Below are 7,997 nucleotides of genomic sequence, written 5' to 3'. Positions count from 1 at the left end.
CAACCTTTTCTATTTAAATTGGAAACAGTACCAAGACCCATCTTTGAACTACAACTTTCCCTTGAGGGGCACAGATTTGACTCTGAATTCAAATGTGAGAAAGAAGTTTTATTTTTAAACTGGTACCAAAGCAAAGCCAAGTTTTGACATAGTTTTGGCCATCCACCTCTCCTTTAACTTAGAAACCCATCCTCAGGGTAAAGCAAATGCTCAAGCAGAGGTGAAGATACCAGCTCTTGCCCTCTCACTGCTATCATTCAGTGTTTCTTTCATGTTTTACCAATATATTTACTATTGCATCTACTTGTCACAAAGACCTGTAAGGCAGAGACGGCCCATTAGCTCCTGCATCCATGCTCTGCACACAGAGCAGAACAGGTTCCAAGAGCTGTACAGCCCTTGTCTAATCCACCCCCTGGAGTGAGCTCAGCTTTGGGATGAGCCTGGCTAGCAGCTTTTCAGTGTGCCCCTCTCTGTATGGATCAAAGTCTCAGATCATGCCTGAATGTTGCATGTGTAGCCAACAGAGCAGGGGCAGAATGACAGAACTAAGGCAACTTTCTGATTTTCTGTCTCTTTTGTGCACAGGCAACCACCAAACTTGAACAAATGGGCACAAATAGCTTTTCCATCAATAAGCACCTCCCTTGTGAAGTCATCTTGATTGTCTTGACAGCTACACATCTATGGGAATGAAGAGACCTCCAGGGAAGTTGAATTTTGGTGTGGTGTACTCTGATATTTGTCTTCTAATCCAATTTTTGGATAATACTAACAAATTTGGGAAGACCCATAAGACTTGATACTTTGTGACATAAATCACTTTCTTGCTATTTAGGGTTGCACTAGGATTTTCACAACTGGCAAGAATCTGTTAGACTGATGAACCACTAAATTATATATTTCTATGTTAGTTTCTGCTTTAGTGCTCATCTCTCTATATTGCACTCAGTGTTGACTTTCATAATACAGTCTCCTCTGCCAGGAGTGAACTATATTGACTACTTAAGATCTTCCAAGCCTTCACCTGGTCCCCCACAATATGATGTCCAAATTTTCCCATTTCCCGTTCCACTCCCATTAGCTTTCTAGGCTCAATTCTGTGCACATGGTGCCATTTCTGTTTCCCGATCACTGTTTGGAAGCTGCCTCCCTAGTAAATCTGGCTCCTGGACTCTCATCTCTTCCTGTGCAGTCTTCTGGGTTGGTCCCTTTCCAGTTTGTGAACCAGAAGCTTTTCCAAGACAACTATCCTATCTTCAGTGCTTATAACACTCCTGCCCAACAACCACCAAACCCATCGTCTGTTCAGCATCACAAAATAGACTGATACAATTAAGACCACAGGATTAGCTATTTTTAGGGGAGAACAGAATTGCTGCTGTTCTCAGGGAGAAAAGAAAGGTCCTGGAGAAAGAGGAACGTGGCTTAGTGTTGCTATTTCACAGCTCGCTGAGCGAGAAATTGGCTCTACTCTTCCCAGCCTTAAAAGTAGGGACAGGAGCCCCAAGGCATGGAGACTTGCTTGCCAGGTCTTTTAAATCAGTGACAGGAGGAGCTCCTTCCCCTCTCTGCCTCCTTCGCCTGTCAGAAAAACTCCTTGGGGTGGTGCTTGGTCTCCTGCAACTCTTCTCCTGCTGCTGCAGCTGCCCTGGAAGTCCCCAGACATTCTCAGTAGAGTCTGGACGGCTGCTTTGGTGACAACCTGGGCTCAATTTAATGAGAACGTTCACGTTCGCTTGCTATGCTGGCGGACTGCCAGCATATTTTCTTGAGGCACATAAGAGAGAGAAGGGAAATGATGATTTTTAACAGGTTTTTTTTGCGTGTGTGTTTTTTGAAAATTTTTTTTTATCCAGCCAAACCTGACTGGAATTTCATGGATGAAAGAAAAGGCACTGCTCTAGCCCAGGGGCTTTGTCCCTGCCAAATTATAAAGGCCTACTGCAAACAATGGAGGTGTTAGAGCTTCTAAAAAAATAAAAATGTTGAAAGAATCCTTTATAATGGAAAGTATTAGGCAACCTAAATTTCAGGCCAGCTGGTAGCGGGCAGTATAATATAAACTCTTTGGAGGAGAGCTGTGCAAATAATGGATTTTCAGAATTTCTCCTCTCCCACTCCCCGCTCCAAGTTTGAAGTATCTTAGCTATTTTCTCCAGATGAAATTTTTTGCTAAATTCAGCCAGTCGCTAAATTCTCCTCAAATTTTTCTTTTCTCTGTCAACAGGTTTCTTGTAAAAAGAAACCCATTCTCCTACCTCTGGCTTGGAATTACGCCGTTTACTAGTGACACAACTAGGAAGAAATCTGCCTGTGGTCAGCTCACTCATTTTTCGCTGCATTCTCGTTGGAGCTCACACGTTTCAGGAATCAGTCTGGCCTGATTGCTGCCTGGGAGCCTGCAGGGGAGGTTTTCCAGTAGTCTCCACCATCCCTGGACCAACCAGCGCCGGGCTGGGAGCCTTTGCACAGTGTGGGGCTGGAGGATCATTAGGCTGTGGTTTTCAGACTGAGTCTTCACCGGACCAGTTCCTAATAATGATGTTCCTGATGTCAACTGCCGACCAGATGTTACCTGTCGGTGCTGAGCTGCTGCAGGGGAGAGGCGACACAGGAGGTGGGAGGCTCTGAGAAGTCAATGATCCTGTGTCATTCCTTGTAAACATGCAGGTGTTAGCTGTGGTGTCCTGGCCAAATCCCGTTCTGGCACTTCACCAGCTCTGGCAGTTTACCTACTACCAATAACCTCTGTGCTCCTAATTGCAGGACTTGTTTCTCACCTCTCTTCTTCAGCAGCAGATTTGTGCTACACAGCTGGCACTGCTGCATCCCTACCCTGCTGCTCCATGGGATGGCAAAGTCCATATCCTGATATCCCCCATATCCTTTGGGATATGACCAGGGCTGGAAGACAGCTGCCCTGCAGAGCCAGACAATTGACAGACACCCAAGGTGAGGCTACAGTAGGTTTGCCCGTGGTGGTGTGACACTAAAAATGTACTTAAACAAGCTGCCTGAGCCCTAAAATGTGGCTCCAAAGTAATGAAATTTGGTTGCTTGGTTGTTTGGCAGTGGCAGGCAGTCCCTTGCATTCAGAGGCTGTTAGTGTTACAAAGCCTGTCCAAAAACGTCTTTTTTCTTTTTTTTCTTTTCTTTTCTTTTCTTTTCTTTTCTTTTCTTTTCTTTTCTTTTCTTTTCTTTTCTTTTCTTTTCTTTTCTTTTCTTTTCTTTTCTTTTCTTTTCTTTTCTTTTCTTTTCTTTTCTTTTCTTTTCTTTTCTTTTCTTTTCTTTTCTTTTCTTTTCTATTTTCTCCTTCCCTTCCCTTCCCTTCCCTTCCCTTCCCTTCCCTTCCCTTCCCTTCCCTTCCCTTCCCTTCCCTTCCCTTCCCTTCCCTTCCCTTCCCTTCCCTTCCCTTCCCTTCCCTTCCCTTCCCTTCCCTTCCCTTCCCTTCCCTTCCCTTCCCTTCCCTTCCCTTCCCTTCCCTTCCCTTCCCTTCCCTTCCCTTCCCTTCCCTTCCCTTCCCTCTGCCCCTCCCCCTCCCTCTGCCCCTCCCCTTTCCACTCGTCCTTCCCCTTCCCCCCCCCTCTTCTCAGAGAGCCAAATTTGCCAACAGAATATTCAGGTCTTCTGTTTAGGGCTTTAAGTGAATGGCAAAGTATGAATGCATTTTATTATAGAGACCATAAACTGCAGGATCAGACAGATAATGTAGGTTCCTAAGTTCAAAAATACAACACCGAAAATTCTGCCAAGAAAGAACTGGTGGTGATTAAAAGTGAAGCAAAACTCCTGGTGTGAAGTATAATCTCTTCTTGTTTTTGGTGGTGTTGCATCTCTGTTGGAGGCTGCCACTCTGCATGAACTCAGTCAGCAAGGCCTCTGTTAATGTCTTGTGCAGCATAAACTGAGCTGGGCAAACTCCAGCTTGGGTTACAGCTCCACAGCCACAGGGATTTCCATCAGGGCGGGCTTGAATCCCTTAATTGCATCAGCAGAGCAAGAAGGACCCGAGACCACCAGGAACAAGGCACAGCTCTGAGCTTCAGTAATGTCTGCAAAGCCACATGGGAGCAAAGGAGGGTTAACCCCAAGCCTCACATCCAGCAATTTGGCAGTAAACATTCAAAGAACCATAGACTGGTTTGGTTGGAAGGGACTTTAAAGATCATGTTGTTCCAACCCTTCTGCCATGGGTGGGGACACCTTGCACTGGATCAGGTTACTCAAAGCCCCATCCAACTTGGCCTAAACATTGTACACAACCAAGTCTAAAATACTACTTTTTCCATTGTCCTCACCACACAAACACTTGAAACATTGTCAACCTTTGCTTTTAAATCTGGGAACCAGGATTCATTCCCTATCTGAAGCTGCGTGCAGAGCACTCCTTCTGAAGCTTCCTTTTTGCAATTTGAAATCATGATGGAAACTGTACAGAGGAAAGATTGTGTTATAGCTACAGACCTTCTTAAATAATTGCTTCATGGATAAATATTGATAGTCAGCACTGACTTCTATTTTTACACAGCATAACTGAAAAGTTATACATATGAAACTCAACAAAAAATGTCTTTCTAAAATAAAGAGCAAAACTAACTTCAACTATAAACAAAACAAGTTCTTTTGGGGCTTCTATTTTTTTTCATTCTTTTATCATTACTCTATCTGTGAGTAAAACCCCGACACAGATTTCTTTGGAGATCTTTGAGGCTGTGTAAATATATATTGTTGCTAGACTGTGAAGCATCCCAGCAGCATCTACACATTAGAAGAGTAGGAATAAAACTACCAAAGGCCACAGGATCTGACTGACCCAGGTTTCTGTCACAACAGCCTGAAAACAGCAGCATCAGGTAATGGCCCAATTCCTTCTGGTAGGAGATGCATCCATCTGTGGCAGGGACACCTGCTTTGGGTAGTATCTGGTCTAGGAACTGAAATACTGGTCTAGGAACTTGAAATACTGTAAGACTAGAGACAGCAGCATTTATACTAACACTATGACTTAAATTTTTCCAAACATGATCATTGCTCTGGCACTGAGATTTTCTCTTCGCCATGTTCAGTCCCCTCCAGGTTGCAGCCTGGGACATTGCAATGAGAGAAGGACTGGATTTGGCCTCACCAGTTTGGTGCATCTGGGAGCAGAGAGCCTTCTTCAGCTGAGTAAGAGCCTGCACCGTGAGGTCTCCCTGACTCAGTGCCTGCTGAGTGACGCACTGGTCACTCATCTATTGCCTCCCTGGCAGCCTGTGTTAAAACCTTTCACCAGATGCTTCTGGTTTACCCCCTTGCATACATCCATCAGTGCTTTGCACCATCCAAAATGAGACCCCCTCCAAGACCTGGTGTGCAGACATTTTCCTCTCTCCAAACTTGCCTGCCTAGGATTCCAATCAGCAGAAGGCAGAAACAGGAAATTATAGGATTGCCGCGGCTGTTCCCCATGTGCCATGCAACTAAGTCACTGACCTGCTGAAGAAAGAGAAACAGATTGGAGGCTGGTGGGAGCAGGCATGACCTCAGAGGCACAAGTTCAGCCAAATGTCCCCAGTCAGGATGGGTGGCTAATGGGGCTTGCACTGCTGATAATCAGCATCTCTGGGTCCAAGAATGTGGCCAGACAGAGCCTGGAAATCAGTTGGGATGAAAGTGATGCAACTTCACCTTCTCTGAAATCAGCTTGGATGAAAGTGATGCAACTCCATCTCCTTTAAAGAGTCAGGAAAAGGCTGAGGCACATGAGTTTTCCCTTCTACAAGGCAGCCAAAGGGCAAAGTGTGTAGCACAGCTGATGCACTGACCCTTGTTTGGACTGCAATAAAGCTAATTGTCTTCTATTCCTTTCACCCTTTCTCTGTTTCTTGCACAACATAACTTTGATCATAAAGCTCTGGAGAAGCAGGATTTTGAGCCCAACTCTGACCTCACTTATTTTGGCATAATTCAGGAATAACTACAGTCGCACTTGTAGAAGATCAGAATCAGTCCAGTTCTTTTTAACTGGGTGAAATTGCTGGTCCACAGAAAGAAGAAAATAATCAAAGATGTGAACAACAGAGCCGGCTGAAGGAGGATACTGTTTTCCTCTTCTAAGTTCAAAAATTTTTTTTGCTAGCTCTTTATATAATGTAAAATTTTATAGAAGAAAACAAAAATTGGAAAATTCCCATCAGCTGAAACTATTCTTGATATTATCTCCAGTGGCAACTTGTATTATAAAACAGAATATGGCTCTGCTGGGATGTGTGGTTTCACTTATTTCAGAGCACTGTCTGAACCCACTGACCAAAGTCAAGTGGCTGTTCAGAAAACAGAGCTGAGAAAACACTGCTCTTTTCCCATCCTTGTGTGTAAGGTCAGTGCTGAGGAAGAGCATCCAGCAGGCAAAATCTGTGTAAGCAGGCCTTATTCACCTGCCATGATCAGTCAGCTACAAAGCAACTGGGAGCTAAAAAAGCTCTCCGAGGACCAGTGAGTGTCCTGCAGGCCCAGTTTCAATGCCAACAGCATCTGAGAACCCCTGGGGTTCAAATCCCCTGTGGTCTCCAAGGCTGCCGGGGCAGCTGGATCCTCAGGAGCTCACTGGGATGCATGCACAGCACATGATGTGCTGACAGCACAGCCAGGGAGCGGGGACGTGGTGTCTTGCCAAAGGCCTGCCAAGCTACAGGCAGCTGCACTGGGAGAAGACAGGAGGAGAGAGGAAACCCAGGCACTGACTGGTTTTATCTTCCAGCTGAGAATCAGCCAGATTACCTGCAGGTGTGACCACAGAGGTTTAAACTGATTCTTCATCATGGTTATGAAGCATAGCTGTAAAGCACAAAAAATGCAAGAAACAAAGGTATTTAGAGCCTTCACATGGTATGGTGCTACGTCGCGTGACTCGCTGGGTTTAGCAAATGAGAGGCTTAGTGTGCAGTCAGCCCTCTTTAGCACAGAAAAGGCCCAGGGAGGCTAAAATCTTGATATCTTGAATCCAAATATCACAAAGGATTTTGACCAAGTATCATGCCAGCTGCTGGGTTCACACCAGTTCTGCAAGAGCTCAGCAGCATCAGCTGTGTGTTTGAGGGAGCCAGTGACAGAAGAGCTCCCTGGCACTGGGAGGCAAACACAGGTACCCTCTTATCTTCTGAAAACTGCCCTCAAACTGGGGAGGGCTGAATGAAGCAGCTGCGAGAGTCCAGATAAAGCACCAACTTTATGTAAAGCACAAACCCCAGGGCCAGGCTACCTCAGTGTCTTTCCTTTCAAGCTGAAAAGTTCAGACACATTAAACTGATTCATATCTGCCTCAAAAGAAATGGCCTCTCTGTGTTTTCCATCACCCAGCACGGCCAGCCGGTGGAAGTGACACCCTGCAAAACCATGCTGTAATCTACATCAGGAGTGAAATGCGTCAGCAGACACGTGCGCAGCGTCTGTTATCCCACACTTCACAATGCCGGCTGTGAGGAAAGGAAATGGGGGGTTTTGGGTCAACCACTGGACCAGTAGGTAGCGGTGATGAGTGATGTGCTGTTCCTGGGCTTGACCACTGCTTCAGAGCTCAGACTGTGCGCTTGAGTCACTTGAGTCACCAAAAATGTGCATCCTTCAGCCACAAAAATGTTTTAAGGAGCTCAGCAGCTCCTTAAACAGTGTGTTATATAAAAAAATATTTCAATTTATTTGTCAATCAATAACTTCTTAGACCTGTAAAGCTCATACAGATCACATGCAATGGAACCACAAATATAAAAACAATTTCCCATTATTATTTTTAGCACCAAGTTTTATTTCTTTAATTACTGTTTGGTATAAACACATATTTTAGAAAGGGTGGGGTAGACTGAACATTTTTTGCTGGATCTAAGCCTTTATTATGCTCTTTGCTACAGGACAACATGCTTCACAGACACATCCTACTAATGCAGTGGTCCTGGCCCTCTTGGTCACTGGCAGCAATATCAAGGGGTTGGTCTGCTAAAGGCAGCATCCCCCTCTGC

Source organism: Lonchura striata, chromosome 2 (genome assembly GCF_050655825.1).
Source record: "Lonchura striata isolate lonStrDom1 chromosome 2, ASM5065582v1, whole genome shotgun sequence".
Classification (NCBI taxonomy): domain Eukaryota; kingdom Metazoa; phylum Chordata; class Aves; order Passeriformes; family Estrildidae; genus Lonchura; species Lonchura striata.
This window is presented reverse-complemented; position numbering follows the sequence as displayed.